General features: G+C 36.9%; 1 protein-coding gene across 1 annotated transcript in view; it reads left to right on the forward strand.

Moving 5' to 3' along the window:
- Window positions 1-22,028, forward strand: part of SLC2A13 (solute carrier family 2 member 13) — a 284,709-nt gene that overhangs the window by 141,914 nt on the left and 120,767 nt on the right. The gene's annotated exons all lie outside the window — the stretch shown is intronic.

A 22,028-nucleotide genomic window follows, 5' to 3' on the forward strand; every position in this document is an offset into this window, starting at 1 on the left:
GAGAGGGAGCAGAGAAATAGAGCAGGTGCAGGAATTCCCTGTTTTCTAGTTTTCAGAGTCATCCCCAAAGTTATATCTGTGTTGGGGGTGAAGTGGGGTGACTAGTAGGGGGTTCTACTATGTTTCAGTTATTCAATGTTAAACATGCTTTTGATGGCCTATTTTGTACTAGATACATAGCAGGGGAAAAAGTAGATATGGCCTTGGCCTCACAGAGTATATGGGCTAGTAAAGGAAACACTCATTTATAAACTCACAGTTTAATATATACTTTCAAATTGTGACCAGGGAAGTCTGGGACTGTTCTAGTTTTCCATGGAGCAGATGTTTGAGATCCTGGGTTAGAGAAAAGTCATGGTTTCTGCTGAGAAACTCATTGTAGGGTGAAAAAGTGCTGAGTCTTAGAAGCTTTTTTGCTTCTACCTGAGTTTCTTTTCAGTGATTATTAGAAATAATGATTAGGGACCAATGATTCATTAGATTCACTCAGGTTTTGTTAAGAAACTGCATTTTGAATACATCCTCATCCTTGTTGAATTTGACTTTAATCATGATCCTTATTAGACTACAATTTTAATATTTGATCCTCTCCTTTTTCTGACATTTCCTTTCATTTTTCCTCACTTTTATTAGCATGTTCATTTGTTTTCTGGATGTGACCCACCATGACTGTTCTGAGATATGTCCACAGTCCTCAGTGGTTGATGGTACAGAATTGTAACATCACATTTTCCAATAATGCATTGCAGTAATAACTGTGTGAATATGTAGGTTATCAACCTAATTTAAAATGTCTTTTTTTCTGAAAATCTTTTTCATTTGGTCTGCCCTTTTCTAGGCATTTAAACTTGACAAGTTTAAAAGCATAGAAAATGAATATTTTTGTAGCACTTTTTTGGAAAACAGAGATTACATCAGCCAACTCTCATTGATTGGTGATGGCTGAGGCCAGTGAGATGACTGTCCTAGTTCACTTTTAGTATTTAGTATAAAATGTGTTGATTAAGGTTTTCAAATGTTAATAAAGCATTCATTTCTCCAAACCCTTGATCGTTTCACAGTGAGATCAAGTGATGTGAATATAAGGATCCTGATACTCCTTAAGATTTGTGATAGTCATTAATGTTCTTTGCTTAGCACAAATGTTACATGGTGCAGGTAATGTTGTCATACAGCTTTGGCTTCAGTTGAATATTTATACCAGAAAGTAGGAAGAATAAAATAAGGTAAATGATGTTTAAACTTAGATTGTGTCACAGGATGCAAATCTGCTACTCACTTAAATGATATGATACCAATGATAACTGTGGTTATTAATAGCACCCAATTTCAGAATTTATATCTTAAATCCGTAAGACTTAGTATAAATTAATTTCATTGTAATAGTCTGCCCTACTGTCATTATCTGGATGGAAAATAACTAACCTAGGACCCTCATGTAATGTGCTTTCTTCTGTTCTCTCTAGAGTCCTGTGTATGCTTATGTATATGTATGTATCTTTTTCCAGTATTCTTAAGAGTCAATAAATATTATCATAAATTTTGTTTCTTCTAATTTAAAATAATCTTTTAATTGGAGCCTAATAGCTTACTTTTTGTTGTTTTTAGTAGAAAATATTAACTATATTATTTTTATTTTTTAATGTTATGTTAATTCAGAGTTTTGTTTTTATTGATAATTCATTATGTATATTTTACTCTTTCCAACTTCTTTCTTGAATTTTAAGTGGGAAGTAAAGTAGACAGTGCTCTTCTATATTCACAGCCCAAATCTAATAATATGTAGAAGTCGAAATGTTTTTATAAAATCCATATTTCTCCCCCAAATTTGTGTGAACCTGAAACATGAGAAATTTTGAGTAGTATTTGTCACCAAGAAAAGTTCATAGAAAGATAATATAGAAAAATATTGAAAGGTAAGCCATCCTTAAAATTGCCTTATATCATCTTATGTTTAATTTTCTCTCTTTCTCATAGGATCATTCTTTCTCTCTCCTTGACCTATCTCAGTTCTATCTCAGTCAAAAAAATAGGTTTTCTTCTTGAAATATTTAATTTTCTCATCTTGTACCATGAAAATATGTATGTAAATACATATTGTGTTTATGTATATGTCTGTGTGTTTTATTTGTATAAGTCATGCTTATATCCTAACCTATAACTTATCCTTTATCCCATTAACAGAGAACTTTTACATTTTTAAAATCAGTACATACTATAGACAACTACATTTAACTTTTAGAAGAGGCAATTTCCTAATATGATTTTAATCACTAATTTCAAACATGCAGTGAATAGGCCATTCTCTATTCACAGGAAATAAAGAATAGAGCAAATGGAATACTAACTTTCCTGATGTAAAAGTGTCAATATTATTCCACTGTATCTCACAGACCAATAAAATATTTTCACATAAAAGGAGAGAGGAGTGATAGATGAAAGTGATGATCATTAATATAAAGAAAACTTTCTTAAGAAATTCTTTTCTTGTGATCTATTATAATGTTAATTATTTTCCATTTTTATGTCTAAAAACTTTTATCTGATGACTACTTATTAATGGAGTCTTCCCACAGTATTACCATAACAAAAATGTGTGTGAGAGAGAGATTATGTAGGAAGGGAGAGAGAGAGAGAGAGAGAAAGAAAAAACCTGGTTCTATCTGGGTTTGTTATCATTTTTCTTCTTTTGAGGAAACTTATAATAAGCTTATCTTGATATATTCTGATAAACATATAATCAGTGCATCTTGGAACGGTGGAAGGTATCCTGAGAAAGACCAAGTGGTTAAATGACTCATTTTAAGGTTACACAGAAAATCCGCAGTAAACAGGGGTAGGAATAAAAAGGATTGTGGGGGAATAGACTGCTTTAGGACACTCTATACCTGTCCTCCACTTTTTTAAAATTGATTAAGTTATTACATATGTGTCCTTATCCCTACATTACCCCCCACTCATGCCCTCATCCCCCTGTTGTCCGTGTCCATTGGTTAGGCCTATATGCTAGCATATACGTCCTTTGGTTGATCTCTCCCCCTACCTCCACCCTCCCCTGTTCTCTACTTTTAATCTACTCTTCTTTGATTCATGTGTCCAAGTTCATCTCTGCTTACTCTTCCCTTTCCCACTTACTTAAGGTAGGGGTGAGAAATGAGCAATTGTATCGATTGGACAGATCATTCTTACTTCCATAACTGGTTTACCTTAATCCTAGGGAGCTCATTTCTTCTATTGTATTTACAAGAGATAAATAAGGACCTTTGGAAAATATGCCCTTGTAATAATAATAATGTTAATAGCTATAATTTATTGATCATTCAATACCAGGTACTGCAGTAGCATGTATTAACTCAACAAATACTAACAGAAAAGGGAAAAATAGGATAAAAAATGTTAGCCCCTCTAATAGTATAATTATTAATTATTGTCATGATAAACATTTTTACTCCTTTACATATATAAGACCATAAAATAATTTAATAGACATGATCTCTCTTGATCCTCATAAATATCTTGTCAGGTAGGCAGAGCAGTTCTTCTCCTTGTTCTCTAGGTAAGAAAGCTGACACTTAAAGAGTGAGGTGACTTGTTCACTGTTACACAATTAAGTGTCAAAGCTGAGGGTGGAGCCTGGTTTTCTGATTCCAGATCACAAGGGCTGCCCTTTAGTTGTAGAACACCTGAAGTGCTTAGAGCTGACTGTTTAAAGCTTGCTTGGGTGATGTAAGGTAAGAAATCAGTTAGTGGAATTTAGTACTATCCAAGGATAAACATCTAAAATGACTGTTTGTGTGCTAATAAAATTGCATCCATCTCAGGAATCACATCCTTTCACCTGCTGGTACCCAGTGAAGACTTGTGCCTTATACCCTGACCTAGAGTTCCTAGGCAAGCCAGCCTGGCTGTTGGATGAGTCATTTATGTTTGTTAATCATATTTAATTAACTTAATTTCATAAGTGCAGTATTTTTTAATCTGTTCCATTTTTGTGGAGAGCTCTTCCAACAAGTTCTCCGCGTATAAGAAATTACCATGCAATTAGGAAACATGGCACAACAAGCGGGCATGCTCAGCGGTGGTAAATGTAGAGAGAAATAAAGGTGACAGGAAATAAGAAGAAAAGAATAGGGATTTATGCACTCTCATGTTGTAAATATGAGCCAGAGGTGAGCTTTTCCTGTCAGAGAACCAGGGCAGGCAGGGTAAGTGGGCCAAAGCACCATCTCACTAATGTGAGCCTTCTCCCTCTCTGTCTCCTCAATATGACTCTGAACATAATCCAAAAAGCTATTGAGAGATAATATGCTTATCTCATTGGAATGTTTCAAGATGAGTATTTGCAGTCATTTGTATGCATTGAATGAACACCACTGAATAGAGGAGAAAATGGTAAGGTTCATGGTTCACTCTTTCGAAAGATGAGTTTAATGTGCTGGGAAGAATATTGACCCAGGAATCAAGAGAATTAGTTCCAAGGTCTGTCTCCACTGTGGGATTTTAGGCATGTCAGTTAATTGCCTTCATTCTAATTACCTCTGAAGTGAAGTAGATGGACTTTAATGTACATTTGAAAGAGAGAAATTGGAGTTTTCAAGTAGAAGTGGAAGTTAAAACATTTGAAATGTTTTAAATCTTTCTTGGATGAAAAGTTAGACTGTAGGAGATCAATTTTAGTTCTAAGAGAGAAAAATGTGTTTTGTTCATATAATTTTTGGAAGATTTATTAGTGCATCCTTACGATTGTCCTAGATGTTAACTTTTTATATGGTAAGACCATATTTTTATTTCCCTTTTGCTGACTATTGCAGTTTAGAAATTCCAGGGCATTTGTGGAACACAAGGACATTCCACAGTTAACCTGTCCTCTTTGTCTCACACCCTTCAATCCAGGGTTTGTGGCATCCTCTGTAGACACAAAATTATTATACCTCTCTTTCATGCATGTCTCTATTTTCAAGCTATAGGAAAGGAATCATAATAGTGGTTTTCTTGTAACTTATTGATGTGGAAGGAGTATTGTCTACTTCACTATTAGACATGTTCTTTTTTAAGAAAATATATATCTTTATTGATGTCAGAGGGGAAGGGAGAGGAAGAGAGAGATAGAAACAATGATGAGAGAGAATCATTGATCAGCTGCCTCCTGCACACCCCACATTTGGGGATCAAGCCTGCACCCCGGGCATGTGCTCTGACTGGGAATTGAACCTTGATCTGCTGGTTCATAGGTCAACACTCAACCACTGAGCCACGCCGGCTGGGCTAGATGTGTTCTTTTTATGTAAAGTTTAAGTCAGGGAGAAAGGACCTCCATGACCTTTGAATAATAAAAGCTAACGATGCCTTCTTAGGAGGTGAGGGAACTATAGCTAAGTATACCCCACGTGGCGTGACTGGTGTTTTATGTCAAAAGATTGTCAAATTCTTTTGGCATGCTTTCTGAGTTAGATGTGAATTTAAGGTTCTGTGGTAATATTTGGAGACTTACCTCCATGGTTTGTACAGTGTCAGCAACAATGATTTTGTGTTCCCCAGAGTGTCTTTGGTAATGTGAAAAGATTGTTTCCTTGCCTGCCCCCCTCTGACTCATATGTCTTTCTGAATGATAAGTAGAAGAAATGGAGACGTTTTTAATGAGTTGAACTAGCAGCAGGAAATCCACGGATGTGCCCAGGAAATAGGCTAGTTGTACCAGTAAAACAGAACCCTGCTCCCAAAATCATATATGAGGTTGAAGGTAACCAGTCTGGTTAATTACAGGTGTAGACTATTACAAAAGTATAGAAATGTTTACTTTTTAAGTTCATCTTTAAACAAATTTTAAATCATTTTTAAACAAACAGGTGGCAGTTGCTCTTCAGAGACTAGAAATACACATGTGGCCCGTCCCCAGAGAAGGTTTGTTTTTTCTCCCTTATCTTTAAAAGGATATGCTGTCACCTACCTTGAAAGGTTGTTTTGAAGATGAAATGAGACAACAAAATGCTTGCCAGACAGGAGGTACTTAGAGGAGGTTGGGGAGTTCGGTTTTCCTCTTCCACACTCACATCTGTTGTCCTCTTAATACTTCCGCTAGCTGAGCTCTCCTCACTTGGCTGTGGTTCTTTTAAAAAAATGTTTGTCTTACTGGCACATCACAGCATTTCATGTTGAGTCTCCTTCATGGCTTTTCCTACTCAATTTGCACCTTAATGTTGGTGCTCCCCAGGCTTTGGCTCCCAGCTCTACTGAGAGACTTTGTCCGCTCACATGGTTCTGATGACCACCCACATATTAGAGATGATCAGTTTACATTTCCAGATCAGAATTCCTCTGAGATGCACAACCATATCCAACTGCTGGACACTTTTACGTGGATACTCTCACAAGTCTCTACATGAATAAAACTGAATCCTTATTACTTCCCACCAACTATGCCCCTCTTCCTCTCATCCCCAGGTCAGTGTCGGGGGTGACCAGTGGTGCCCAAGACTGTAGCTGGGGATCCAGCCCATCCAAATTCAAACAGCTGCAATTTCCTTTACTTTGATATTCATAAGGTCACATATCTTTACTATGCTCTTTATTTTCATTATCTGTTCAAGCTCAGGCCCCGCTTCAAAAGTCAGGCCTCATTGTATTTGCAAGTAAAGGCATCCCACTCAAATCAAGCTTAAGAAAAATAAGGGTATTTACATTGAGGGCATAGGAACTGAAGGCAGGAAATACCACTGGACCTGTCAGGGGGCTGGAGCCAGAAATTGGAAACACTTGTTCAGCCTCTGTGTCCACATGGTATTTTGTCCTTGCTTCTCTCTGTGGCTGTATGCATCCTCTTTCCTTCTCTCTCTTGACATCTCCCTCTGGTCTTGCTTATATGTGGTTGTACTGGCACCATAACTACAATAGGTTATGGAATTTTCCCAAATCCTAAGAACAAAAATCAAGGTAGACTTACCTTAGCCCATACAGGTGAAGCCAGGAGGTAGGGTAACACTGTAGGGGACTTTTCTGCCTTAAATAATACCCCCCTTCATTCATCCTTCTTATCTCTTCCAGTGAACTTATTTGAAACAAAATCAAATCATATTCCATCTTTACTTGAAATCATTTAATGATCCCCACAGCTTTAGCCTAGCTCAAAATCTAGAGCCCTTCATGGCCTGACTTTTGTTCAACACTGCACTACCTTGTGTTCGGCCCACTTCCCACATGTGCTGCCTCCTGCTATACAACATGTCCTATCCTCTAGCGATGATTAAAAACTGATCCACGCTTTAGTGCCTTCATATGTACCATTTTCCCTGGCTGAAATATCCAGCTTACCCTAAGAGACCTTCAAACTCAGGTCACATGTCATCTCTCTACACCCAGGAGCTAATTTGGTGACCCTCCTTTGGCCTCCTATAGCACTCTGGTAGATATCTGTCATAACAGTTATTATACTTTATTATAGCTTCAGATTTATGTATCTATTTTCCTCCCAAGACCATATAGACAATAAAAAATTGCCCTCTTTAAAGTCCTCTCCCAGGAGAGCAAGCTAGATTTTAGCTACTTGTGACTATGTAGTTTTTGTTTTGTTCTGTGTATAGCTGGGACCATTGCATGGTTGTTATTGGATCTGTCTCGGTCTGATTGTAAGAGTGTGTTCCTTAACTGTTTTGTAGATATGATGTAGGAAAACAAAAGCCATAGCATTCAAAATTTGAGAATAGAATCTTTCAAAACCACTGCCAAAAGGGTCCCGATCTTTAGAATTAGTGATAAACTACAATGACATTTCTAATGATTTACAGTGTTGGATAGATACGCTGAAGATTCCATGACAAAAATTCTGCAAGTCACATCTCTTGGTTCCTTCTTTGTCAGGGCAACTGAAGAGCTAAAGTTAGTGACTTCAAGTCTGTGATTATGCTTCTTGTGACTGTTGAATTGCAGAATTTCAAATGCTATTAAGCTACTTGATGCAGAGACAAGTAGTCTGATGACAGTCATTCATGGCAGGGAGAAAAATGAACAGTGTCTCTTGCTGGAACATCTTCGTTTATTTTGATAAGATTACTTTTTACTGGGACAATTAAAATATGCAGAACTAAATATAAGGAGCTCTATTTCCATTTCTGTGAATACACAGTACTATAAAATATATAGAGTAGATTTAGCTATACAGTTTTAACTTTGGTTTCCTGCATAGAAGACCACTTTTATAATGATCCTCTTCAGCTTCCTTAGGGCTCTTCTCCTCAGCCCCTTATCATACGTACATTTGAAAAATTCAGTCATGCATCTAAGATAGTTTGCAAGACTAAATTTATCCTGTAGGCATGTTTTCTTTATAAAGTGCAGAATTTTTGCACTTGATAAATTTCACATTGAAGTTTAGATTTCAAGGGACCTCTTTGCCACTTGTACTGTGTCTTCTCTCCCTTCCCTCACATTCCCTGCTACTCTCCATGGCCAGGCTCCATCAAGGTCATTGAGGTTATGTCACCTGCCCTAAGGAGTCAACATTCAATTATTATTCCACTAGAACTTTTCCCTGTATACGTCCTGTTTTTATCTGGATCAAGGTGAGGGCAGGCAATTAGATTGCTCTGATTTTAGGAATAGAAATATAGTGTAGTCATTACAACTGCTGCGTGCATTTGTAAAATGTTCAGTTTTATTTTTCACCTCTAAGACCTACATTTCATTTTTAAAAAATGATAATTTGCAGCTAAGTGAATGAGACTGTCATTTGCCAACACCTTACTCTCACTTTTATCAGCTAAGAGGGCTCAGAGGAGTATGTTGTAGATGTCTTTGGAAATAGATGTACTAATAATGTTGTTAGAATTAAATGAGATATTGTATTTAATATACTCTGATATGACTAACTCATAGCAGCTTATTATTTATTATATTATTATTTTATTTGGTGTCAGACCTGTAGTCAAATTTTACCATATTTCTGACCAATTATGTTACCTTGGTGGTTGTGTTTTCTTTCATTCTTACTTATCTCGGTGAGTTGCAAACCACCTAATCTACTTGCTCAGGCCTAAAACCTGGGAATCACCTTGGATTTGCTTTTCTTCTTACTCCCCACATCCACTTCTTCAGTAATTCTTAGCTCCAAAACCATAATTCCCAAACTGTGCAGAGGCATGAGGCACTCCTCACAGGGGAGCCGTGGGATACTTTAAGTTTGTGAAGGAAACATTGACATGCTCAGGCTCCTTCTGTTAAGTAGTTCGTACCTTAATACACAGAACCGTTAGGTATTTTGTTTGGCTTCGGGGTGCCATGAAAAAATTACTGAGACAATAAAGCCCCGTGGAACAAGAAAATTTGGGAGGCTCAGCTGTATCATAGAGCACATATCCTTCCTCTGTCTTCATCTTCACGACCATCAGCCATTATAGCCATTATTGCCTCTTGCTGGTTTATTGCAATAGCCAGTCCCCTAACTGGTCTTCTTATTTCCATGTTTACCTTGCATAAGCTATTTTCCACAGAGCAACCAGATTGGCCTTTGAAAAATAGAAATACTATCTTAACTCTTTATTACTCAAGACTTCTGGTAGCTTTCCTTCTCATTTAAAGTTAACCTAGCTCTTCACCATGAAACACAGACTGTCCCCATCTGGTTCCCATGTGGCCCACCCTTCTCATCTCCTTCCCTCACCCCACCATTCACTAGGTCTCAGCCACATCGTCTTTTCCCAAACTCTAAGTTTGTTCCCACCTTAGAGACTTTGCAGTTGCTTTTCCTTCTGCTTGTCTCTAAATATAAATGTCACCACCTCAGATAGTCCTTGACCCAACTTGAAATAGCCGCCTTCTCCCATCAGTATCACATCAGTTCATTATCATTAAGCTCATGAGAGTAGAGCCCTCATCTGTCTTATTCACCTTTAAACAGTGCCCAGCACACAGCAGACCCTCAGGAAGTATGGGTTGCGTTGGAAATGCAGACAAATACATGGTTGTATTTCCCTTTGGCAGACAATGTCACTGATGATCATGCACCCATTGCTGCTTTTTCTACCATAAACACTTGCTGAAGTTTTGAGAGATGGGAAGCTAAGTATTCTGGAGGTCATTTGAAACATCGGATTACTTACTCATCGTGCTTCAGTAGTCAAGGAAAGAAATATAGTCATATTGTACTCTGCCTTTATTTGAAGTGGGGACTTTTCCATATCCAGAGTAAATTGATTAAAGAACTGAGAAAAAATTATTTTTTCTGTTTCTCTCTTTACCTGAATCTCTGTCGGTTGGCAAGCCTCACAGTGGGAGAAGTACTAGAGTAACATATGGTAAAATCAAAATCACCCTTGCACACCACTTATTCCATTAAAACACAGGACTGAAGCCAGCGTGGGAGAAAGGTGTTGATACAACTTCTGAGTTATTCTTTCACCTTTCCTAGGAGGGGAATGAACTAGATTGTGCAGGGTCTGTTGGCAGCTTAGTAAGAGGAAACATCAGATCAGTTAAGGAAAGGAAAATTGAACTACATAAGTAACAAAATGAAGACTCCATGAATTACCCTCAATAAAACTATGATTTTATAATAATAATATAATATTACATACAGTAAATTAAAACTATAATAATATTTTGATAATTAGGGCAAAATGCAAACAAGTACATTTGAGTAAGTGTTTATTCTTTTAGGTGTTTGTATTCTGTCTGTTTGTTTTGTGGAACAGTATGTTTCTCTTTCATTTATCTTTACAGAGTCCATTTCCAAATTACTAATGGTCTGTTTTCTAAGGACTTAAAATTTAATTGGAAGTACAGAAGAATGATTTCCCAATAGAAACACATTGGCTATGTTAAGCTGGTACACAAAAATCCCTCCTGCCTTGCCATATCTGCAATATTGAAACAATCATAACATTGCTGTCATAGGAAAACTCCCAATTTACAAATCAAGATTCCAAGTATATTTTCCTCAGCCCCAGCGTTCCCATAGCACTGGCCTTAGATGCTCAGAAGGCCCAGGTTCTCAAGGCTCAGGTCAGGTAGGGGTATAGGTAGGTGCCAGACCCTGATGGCAGATGAAATGGCATATAAAAGGGGGTAGAAACAGCAAAGGTGTCGGCAAGGGCAGCGAGTTGTAGTACTGGGAATGAGAACTCTACTTTGGTCATAGTAGGGTGTTCATTTTGTGTCTGGTAGGGGACGGAGGAAGTAGATGATGCTTATAGTGATTCTGATAGCAACTGTTCGAGATGAAGGGCACTCAAGATCATTCCCGTGTATCAATTGTTAGTAAATTGTATGTTTGTACATAAATGATTATCTCTAATATGGATATATTAGTTTATGATTTAAATAGTCTAGAAACTCAGAAAAACTGAAATGACTAAGTTTCAGCGTAATCATATAATCAGTATTTCTCTCCGAGTTCATTAGAAATACAATTTGTGAATTAACATGCTTATTAAATTCATTGCTAATTTAGGTTGCATTCATATCAAGTTTCAACAACCAGATGAAAAATGTTCATTAGCTGGTTATATCAGTAGTAGAATATGAATCAAGTGGCTTGACTGGTTTGATTTGAAGAATGATCTGTTAAAGAACAGTAAAACAAGTTTTTCTGTTTTACTGATTTTTAACCATTTTTTCAATAAACAATAGGCTATCTATTTGAAGTGGAGTCATGTATGCTGTGGGTTAAAAAAAAAAGTCGCAGACTTGGTCTAAGGTGATTCATGTTTTTTTATTTTGAGTTTAATTTTTACCCCAGTATTACACATACAAGAGTCGAGATTCTATAAGGTTTGTCATGAAAAGCTGTTGTCCCAATTCCTCCCTCACTTTGCCTCAAGTTCTGCTCTCCAGAGGTGATTGCTGTCACTTCTAGATATTTCTTTCCATATTAACACCTGTATTCCTGAATGAATGACATTTACCTAATTTTTATGAATTTCAGTTTTTGAAATTCTTTATTGACTTCCACAATGGAAGAGGAAATACCTCCAACTGCTGCCCCCAGACATTCACATTCATGCATCTCCCCACCCATAGTTATATCTCAGGTGTTTGGATTAACTCATTAAAAATTAGTTCTACACTTAATATCTTTAAAATGTTTTAATATTTTGAATTTTAAACTGTATCTGTACAGTAGAAAATCTAGCATTTTAACTGTATGTTACTTATTCCTCATTTATTAACATAAACACTCTTGGTTCCACCACCCACACAGAAAGAGCAATCAGAGCCTAAATGGAGGATGGGCAGGCTCTGAAGTTCAATTGGTAACTTTCCATATTAGAAGTAGCGTGGGTTTACTTCATCAACTCCTCTAATCTGAGGAACAGTGAAATTTTTCACCCAACCAGTAAGCAGAAGTTGAGACAAAGCATACTAAGTATTAGTGCTCTGAAATTGAATTTATTTCTGCTGTATGAAATGTCTAGCATTTTATAATATTTTGAAATAGAAGATGTTATTGAGCAAAAACATTTTTTATCTTTTAGAGGTAATGTTGCTATAGAAAAAGAATTAAGTAACCTAAGTAACAAACTCTTAAACACACACAAGGCTCTTATTACTGGAAATTTAATTCATTTTCAACGACATATGCATTTGATACTAAGCTTACCATCTTATTTAATGTATACTTTTATTTAATGTGTGTGTGCCCAATTTACTTGAAGTTAATTCATTTAATTATGTATGTACTATTTATCTTTTTATTGCACACGTTATAGGAGCTGAATAAATGATGAAATAATTACATTTTTATTTCTTTTGTATAGTGCTTTGAACATACCTAGAAAGGTTCATAAGTTTGTCAAATTAATCAAAACATATCCTTTAGTTTTTCTAAATATCACTTAAAATGAAAATTTCTGAATATGAAATAAACGAGACCAGGTACGTTACTATATAGCATTGCATAAACACGTCTGGTATTGAAAAGCAGCTCTGAGGGTAATAGTAGCAAATGAAATATTCTTTTCCTGTTGGATATTTTATTGTTTAAAAAAACATAAATTCTAACTAAATGCAGACCACATAGAATGAATATCCTATTTGAAGTATTAAACATTTTGTTAACTTTATTAATAGAGCATGAAATCCTGAACTAACGTGTATTATTTAGGGTATTATATTTTAAATGACCCAGGGGTGGGGGTGGAGGGTGAACGGTGACAAAGACATGTTTTGATTAATACTTTTAAACTCTTTCCAGACAACATTTTAATTCATATAGCTCACGAATTTTCAGTTACTTTGTATATTTTCATTAGCCTATACCTAGAAAAAAGTTAAACTCCTCAAATATTTTGGTGTCAGGGATCAAAGGTAGCATTAAACTTGCGAAGTTTAATGTTTTAAAAAATTATTAAAATGCACAGAATGTATTGGAGCATTTGATAAAGAGAATGGGAAAGAAACATTATTACTGAACTCACCAAGCCATTTGATTATGACACATGAACTATAGGCTTGTGGCTGACAAGAATTTTATCTGTTTAGCATGCTTAGTGCAAAGTCTATTACTGTTCCATTCATATGTGAACAAACTAAATGCTTTGGTTCTGAAGATACTATTAATTATAACAACACCTTGATGGATTGCTGTATCAACTGAGTAGCTTTTCTCAATCTGAAAGCATCAGGAAAAGATTTTTCTCTAAATGAAACCTCTAAAAAAATCTTTATCTTTAAAGTAAGAAGTATATTCAGTTTATAAAACTGTAAAGATCAGTTTATTATCTATTGAAATAATGACCTGGCTGTTAAAATGCCAGTGAGCAATAAGCCAAAATACTTGTAGAGCAGTTAGTTTACAAAACAATGCTACATGTCTCATTTGTTCATTATAGGATTCTGACCACACAATTTAAAGTTCTGCTCTGGTTTTTATGAATGTCAGAATCATATAAATCTGTTTGAATTTTTAAAATTTCTCATAATAAAAGTTTCTGTAATGTTTCCTGATTGCACTTGTTATACCTTTGAATCTTCCCAAGCCTCTAAACCTGAGATTTACATGTAGGATGGTCTTAAAACGGACTAAGGGGATAATAATCTTTTCATAGAGTAGTTATGTCACTTTCAAAAATATGTCCTGTCTTTGAGAGAAAAAAATTATTTAAACACAAAGGATTACTATCACTCACACATTTTAATAACAATTTAATAATAATTAATATGTTAATAAATAGAGTGAGTGCTGGAAGGGTTTAATAGAGTGGTGGCAGGGAGCATCTTAGACTGTAAGAAGGTGGGTTTCCCTAGGTGAGCACTGGCCAGATGGGACTTTCTGCCTGGGATTAGTTTGCTAATATTTCACAGCTGTTCTCCTAAGTAACAAAGGGGCTAATTAAAACATTATTCAGAGATAATAAACATATCAAGGTGCCAAGTTCCCTTTAGCAAAAATCATGTAAAAATTAGCATAACAAACACCTTTGGGGACAGAAAGGATGCTGAGGTAGGCCCTGTAGAACTTTTCACATTTAATCATTATCACAAAATATTGATACATGTGTGAAGAACCCTCTTTAAATAAGTGAAATCTTTCTAAAACAGTGATGACTTTAACTTACGACTTTCAGGAAAGGTAAAAATTTCTGGTTTTTATGAATTTTATAAAATAGTTTGTGTAGATTCTCTCTGTTACATATTTGAGTGTGTCCTTTAAAACATTATTTATATTAATTATGCAGTTATCTCAAAACATGTTAGAATAACCATAATTCGAAACCTGTGGGTTGACAGATTTCTTAAAATTACTCTGTTATTTATATATTGGAAAAATTTTAGACACATGAGTAAATGAAACATTCCTGGAAAATGGAAAAGGGAGTAAAATATCAGCAGATTTTGATTTTTTTTTTCAGTTTACAAAACACCATGATGTTCCTTAGCATAAAACAGATATAAGACTTCAACATTATTTTGCTATCTGTAATGTAATTATCCATAATCACAGGGTTGCCTTTTTTAATGTGGAAATATTAAGGTTTTCTTTATACTAGTGGTGTTTTTCTTAAACCAAGAAGGATATTTATAATATATACAGTTTATATTTTTTTCATATTAAAATATTCATAGTCTACAAACACCTAGAAACTTCAGATCTGGTTATACCTAACGAGTTTTTCTTTAACTCTTTCTAATACTCTGTGCATATGTGTACTCAGCATCCATCCCATTTCATAGATACATATGAATATGGTAAAAATTATTGAATATTCCTTTCCGATGAATGATGATTTACTGCATGGAGTCAGCTCTCTGATATTTGCAACCTCTTTGTTTTAGAGGTTAAGATGTGAAAAAGAATCTTGTAAATCAGGAAAGGGTTCTGATTAGTCAAATAACTTAAATATGGGGAAAACAGTGGTAACTTTATAAAGTGATGTATATGTTAATTAGCTTGACTGGGGCGATTATTTCACAATGTATATGTACTTTAAAACATCAAGTTGAATATCTTAAATACATACAAATATAATTAGTGCACCTAGCATATATAGTACCATATGGATACCGTAGAATGTCATAGATATGATCCAGAAAATATAGTGCGTAAGGCCAGTTAAGAGCACAACATCTTTTGAGCACCTACTATATATGTCAGGTAGTGTTCTAGCACTGGGGATCACTTGGGAACAAAACAGGCAACCGACCTATATGGATTTTAAATTCCATTGGAAGACAGATAATAAGCAGCATAAAGAAAGTATATAATATTTTAGCCCTAACCACTTTGGCTCAGTGGATAGAGTGTTGGCCTGCAGACTGAAAGTTCCCAGGTTCGATTCTGGTCAAGGCCTCCATCCCCCCTGGGAAGCAGGCAGGAGGCAGCTGATTGATGATTCTCTCTCATCATTGATGTTTCTATCTCCCTCTTCCTTCCTCTCTCAAATCAATACAAATGTATTTTTAAAAGAAAGTATATAATTTTTTAGAAGGCAATAAATGGAACATGGGAAGGATTATAGAAAGGCTGGGGTAGGGGGAGGTAGAATTTTAAAGTGTTCAGGGGAGCCCTCACTGTGAAGGTGACCCTTTAAGATCAGTGCTGAAAGAATTGAGGAAATAGTGCATGAGTATGTTTGGAGGAAGAGCATAGAGGAGAGAGCTCATGCCAGAACTCTGAGAAGTGCCTGGTGTGTTAGAAGAACACCGAAGAGTTGGTTTGGGGGAGGATGAAGGATTCGCTTTGCACACGTTAAATTTGAGTAGCCTGTGTACTAGTGTTTATGTGGGGAGAGGAGTTGGGAGAAGCTGTCATGTCTGGGATATGAATGTGGGAGACAGCAATGGGTAGATGGTATTTAAAGCCATGAAGCTGCGTGGAATCAGCAAGGACGCTAAAAGAAATGGGATCCAAAGATGTCCCTGGAGCACTGGCATGAGATGGACCCAGCCAAGGAAAAGGAGCAGCCCAGAAAATTCTGTGTCTTGCAAGCCAAATGGAGGTGGGAGGGGGAAGGAGTGACCAGCTGTGCCAGCTGTTGTTGATAAGCCAAGTAATGGAAGGGCTAAGAACTGGCTATTGCATATAACAATGTGGATAACGTGGGTGACCTTGAGATACAGTGGTACAATCAAACCCTAATTATAAGAATAAGAGGAGAAAAGTAACAGTGAATACAACCAAGTCTTTTCAGCTGCCTTGTTTTTAAGGGTAAGTGGGATCAAAAAAGGTGTGTGTGTGTGTGTGTTGTGTGTGTTTTAAATGTTAGAATGTTGATGGGAATGTTTCAGTAGAGAGGAAACAAATGATGCAGGAGAAAGAAGAAAGGTTGCTGGAGTGGTGCCCTTGAGCAGGCAAAGTGTTTTCATCTGAGCAAGAGTTTTAGTTGAGCTTCAGCTCTAAGCACATCTTGTTCAAGTGCGTTAAGGACACAGAGTTCAGGTGAGAATCTGGTGACATAGGTAGGAAGAGGAGACAGAAGAGGACTGAACTTTATTTTGTAGGTGGTGGGGTGCTATAAAAGGTTCTGGAGAAGAGACTGACAAAGTATGCACTTGAGACAGTTGGTCTGGCACAGTAGACAAGATAAATGTGGAGTGCAGAGGCTGTATATAAGGAAACAGTAGAAGGACCTTGCAAGTGTAGGTCTGAACAAAGAGAAAGTGGTGAAAATGTTGAAGGCCTTAAGCAGCCTGAGTAAAGACTATATCAAAAATAAAAAAAGGAATACCTTGAAATACAAGGACTTCTTGGTCAGAATGAACCTGAGGTACCTGAAGTTTCCCATCCTGAAAATTGATAAATGACAAATTAGTCATAGGTAAATAATGTTAATGTTTACAATAAGAATAACAATTCTTTCTTAATGTTTTTTTGTTTGCATTTTAGTTATCAAGGCTATTTTATTAAAAATATAAGCTATGAATATGAGCTATCCATTGTGTCAGTAAACACTTAAGGCCCAGTTATACTTACTAAGGTCTGTCCCAGCCATCTGTGATCCCTCTTGACCATCATTCTACAACATCATTTTGTAGCTGTAATTTGGCTCTGGTCTTAGGCTACTGGATATCTTATCTCTCTCACTTTTATAACTAAGAGTAGTGTTGGTTTCTTATTCATCTACACTAATAAAAGAGAAAGATGCAAATTAACCATCACTGTAGCACTCCACTACCCCCACAAGCCAAGCCCACCAGCCAATCAGGAATGAGTATGCAAATTAACCCAACTAAGATGACAGCAGCCACAGAGCTAGAGTGACAGGAGGCTTGGGTTGCCCCCGATGATGGAGGAAGCCAAGCTTCCTGCCTGCCCTGGCCAGCCCTGGGCTCTGCTCAAGGCTGCAAAGTTTCAATTATAGAAGATAAATAAATCCCAGAAAAAAAATGAAAAACAGGAGAGGCTGGGAGCTTGGGCCACCAGGGGGCATGGCCAGCCTGAAAATGGCCCTCAGCCCCTCACCCAGGCTGGCCAGGCACCCCAGCGGGAGCCCCACCCTGAGCCAGGACACCCTTCAGGGCAAACCAACCAGCCCCCACCCATGCACCAGGCCTCTATCCTATATAATAAAAGGTTAATATGCAAATTGACCCTGACAGCAGAATGACTGGGAATGACTGGTCACTATGACACACACACTGACCACCATGGGCAGATGCTCAATGCAGGAGCTGCCCCCTGGTGGTCAGTGCGCTTCCACAGAGGGAGCTCTGCTCAGCCACAAGCCAGGCTGACGGCTGCTAGCACAGTGGTGGTGGTGGGAGCCTCTCCCGCCTCCTCAGCAGCGCTAAGGATGTCCATCTACTCCCCACTGCCAAGTGGACATCCCCTGAAGTCTTCCGGGCTGCCAGAGGGATGTCTGACTGCCAGCTTAGGCCCGATCCTCCGGGGAGCGCGCCTAAGCCAGCAGGTGGACATCCCCCAAGGGGTCCCAGACTGGGAGAGAGCACAGGCTGGGCTGAGGGACCCCTTCCCCTAGAGTGCACAAATTTTTGTGCACTGGGCCTCTAGTCTTTATATATGAACAAAGTAGACAATAGATGTTGAAAATTTAAAATCTTTTTTTAAGGCTTCTTTAATCAACCTTTAGACAATTGGAGATATTTGAGTATGGGCAGTATACTAGATTATATTATGGAATTGTTATTTTGTGTGTTTGTATGTGTGTATGCCTATGTTTATGTTATGGATTGAATTGTGCTCCTCCCCAAAATGTTGAAGTCCTAACCCTCAATGTGACCATATTTGGAGATAGAGCCTTTAAGGAGGTAATTAAGGTTAAATGAGGTCATAGATGTAGGACTCTATTACGATAGTACTGAATGCTTATAAAGAAAGGAAGAGAGACCAAAGAGTATGTTGTCTTTCTGCACTTGCATGGAGAAAAGGTGATGTGAGGACCCAGTGAGAAGGTGGCCATCTGCAAACCAGGAAGAGAGATCTCACCAGACACCATCTCAAATAGCACCTTAGCTTGGCATTTCCAGTCTCCAAAACTGTGAGAAAATAAATGTCTGTTTCAGGCTTGATCTCCAGTAGCAAGTGTTCAGGAGACTGCCTTTCAATGTTTCTCTCTCATCAATGTTTCTATCTCTCTCCCTCTCCCTCTCCCTTCCTCTCTCTCTAAAAATCAATAAAAATATATTTTTAAAAAATTATACTCCTTTCCCAGGACCATTGGGAGGAGAATGGCACCAAATTCATTAAGCACTTACACACATGAACTTAAAATTCTTGTAGAGGTCAGCTTATTGCTGTGCTCATGATAGATGTTTTTAATATATCATCATGGTGTGAGCCAAGGCTGACCCGCTGCCTGGTGAGGTATAGTAGTCTGTGTTCTAAGGGGACATTTATAGAAAACATGATTAATTGTGTTTTTCTCCTCACATTTTAGAATGCCAGTGTGCGTACTGTTGGGATGCATGTAGTATATATCATTAGGCTAGTGGCTGAGGTTTCCATTTTCAGAATTAAGATTTTTAGCAATAGCAGAAAGAAATTAGTTTTGACTCTCACTTTCACTTTCCTTAGCAGTGAAAGGTCTTAATTTCTTAAGAAATTTCTTCCTGACAACTGGGAGCAAAGGCAAAAATTAATTCATTTTGACACCTGATAGGTTCCACTATATTCTTAATTTGTACTGCCTGCCCTACTTGAGGTATCTGCCACAATGGAACTGAAAAATCCTAATTTATATTTCTTAAATTAACATTGCCCCTTCATAGTAGTCACTGTAGGAATCTATGAACATTCTGAAGATGCTGGTTTTAAATTTTTCCCTTTTAATTTGCTTTTCAAATGCTTTTGAATATCCTCAGTGGTAGGAGATCTTTGTCCTTTGAGGATGATTAGATCCTTGGAAATAGGCAGGAATAAAAGGCATTTAGTGGTATTCTGTCTTTGAATTAAAGTACATAATCTAGCCTTCTTGGTTACTTTCCCTTTTTTTTTTTTTAGAAAATGTTCCATGAATCAGGTTTGTCATGATGGAGTCAGTCATTGAGCTCTTTATGTCTCATATACTCTTAAATTTCAAGTTTTTTATGATGACTGTGATTAATGTTTGGACTTGTGAGATTTGGCATTGTGGTTATTTTTAAGTCAGCAGTGTCCTCAGTTGTCACTTTGATGAACCAGCTTGGTCTTGGTATTTTTAACTCTAGAATTATTTTTGGCTTTATTTCTGTGTAATAATCAAAACCTCTGTTTCATCACTGGCTATTTTTGAATTCCCTGTGAATGATGACAATAAGTGTCATGACTTTTACTCACTGAAAGTTGATAAGCTAATTATTTTAAAATTTTCTCTATGTTTGTTTCCTTTCAGAAGGAAACTGTTAATTCTTCAACCATGATTTCTCTCTGTGACTGAATCAGCTGTCTGACCCTGCTCTATGAGTATTTTACTTCCTTCGAGGCTGTTTGCCTGACTATCTTATGCAGCATTATTATTGCTTGCCCAATTAAAACCTTGCTCTTGACTTTGCTTCAGTCTTTCTTTTCTTGTCAGTTAATTCATTTGTCAATATGAATAACTTTACTGAAAAATTTGTATGATCTCATACTCATTTTTATGAAACATACTACAGCCCTGTCCTACTTTTTGTACATTATCATTATTATTCCATACATGACTTTTCTGTTCTAATACATTTCCTCCCAATCTTTCCTTTCTAGTAGAAATTCAATGTACTTATGAATTTAATGCTCAATGTATTTAACATACATTCTTTCAATCCAATAAGTGCTTATTTTGACTAAATTTGTTTTGTGCTGTTGTCCTAGAAATCTTGTTCTCTAACATTTCCCATTCATATTAGGTTGTTATATGGAATTTTAAAGTTTTTGACTGATTTATTTTATTCTAACATATTTATATAACAGCTTAATATATCCATATTCCTACTGATGGGGAATCTAGATGTCTCCTACTCTTAGCTTTTATAGTCATGTAATGAACATTATCTTACATATCTCCACATAAACCTCTACGAGGACATTTCTGAGATATATACCCAGGAATTGGGAGTCTGGATTCTAGGATATTATTATTATTATTATTTGTAAATATATTTTATTGATTTTTCACAGAGAGGAAGGGAGAGAGATAGAGAGTTAGAAACATCGATGAGAGAGAAACATCCATCAGCTGCCTCCTGCACACCTCCCACTGGGGATGTGCCCGCAACCCAGGTACATGCCCTTGACCGGAATCGAACCCGGGACCTCTCAGTCCGCAGGCTGACGCTCTATCCACTGAGCCAAACCGGTTTCGGCTAGGATATTATTCTTAATTTGACCAAGTCTTTTTAGATTACTCTGAGCAGTGGCTTTATCCATTTTCATTCTAAGAATTTATGTGTAAGGGTTTCCATTCTCAACTCCTGCCTTCCTCAACACTTTATATTTTACAACTTCATAAATGTTGGCAATCTTGTAGGTATGTATTGTTCTCTAGTATTTTAGATTTGCATTACTCTGATTGTTAAGCTTATTAGTTATTGATAATTCCTTTTCCAGGCATGATCATCCATATGTTTTACCCACTTCTCTAATGGTTTTTCTGGCTGATTTGAAGGTATATCTTATGCACTACATATATCAATCTCTTGTGATCTTTTGCTCGTGAAAATATCTAATCCACTTGTTACTCTGTCATCTACTTACTAACTCTGAGTTGCCTTTGTTGTATACTCAACAGTTTTTCCCTTCATAATTTGTGTATTTTAATTATGGTCTGGACTCCTGGACTTTCTTGCCCTAGAGTGTTGGTTCTGTCATGCATAAATCTCTTTAGATGAATATTTGTTGCATTGTACGTCTTGTTGTAATTGGGTTATAAGAGTTTTTATGTATATTTTTACCAGCTAAAGGGTACTTTCTCAGGGTGGTGTTTGCAGTGAACAGCCTTGAGAAATAGGTCGCATCTTCCCACCCCCCAGACAAACAACAAGCTTGCTCCACCTGCTGTAAAAATGGTACATTCCCCCTGAGTTCCGTGTTCATCTCCTATAGTGTAACCTTTGCATGAGCAGTCATCCATATAGGCCCCCTGTGTTTGCCACAAGGACTTAGGGGGTCAAGGGAGAACCATTGC

The sequence above is a fragment of the Myotis myotis genome, unplaced genomic scaffold, assembly GCF_014108235.1.
Source record: "Myotis myotis isolate mMyoMyo1 unplaced genomic scaffold, mMyoMyo1.p scaffold_m19_p_3, whole genome shotgun sequence".
Classification (NCBI taxonomy): Eukaryota; Metazoa; Chordata; class Mammalia; order Chiroptera; family Vespertilionidae; genus Myotis; species Myotis myotis.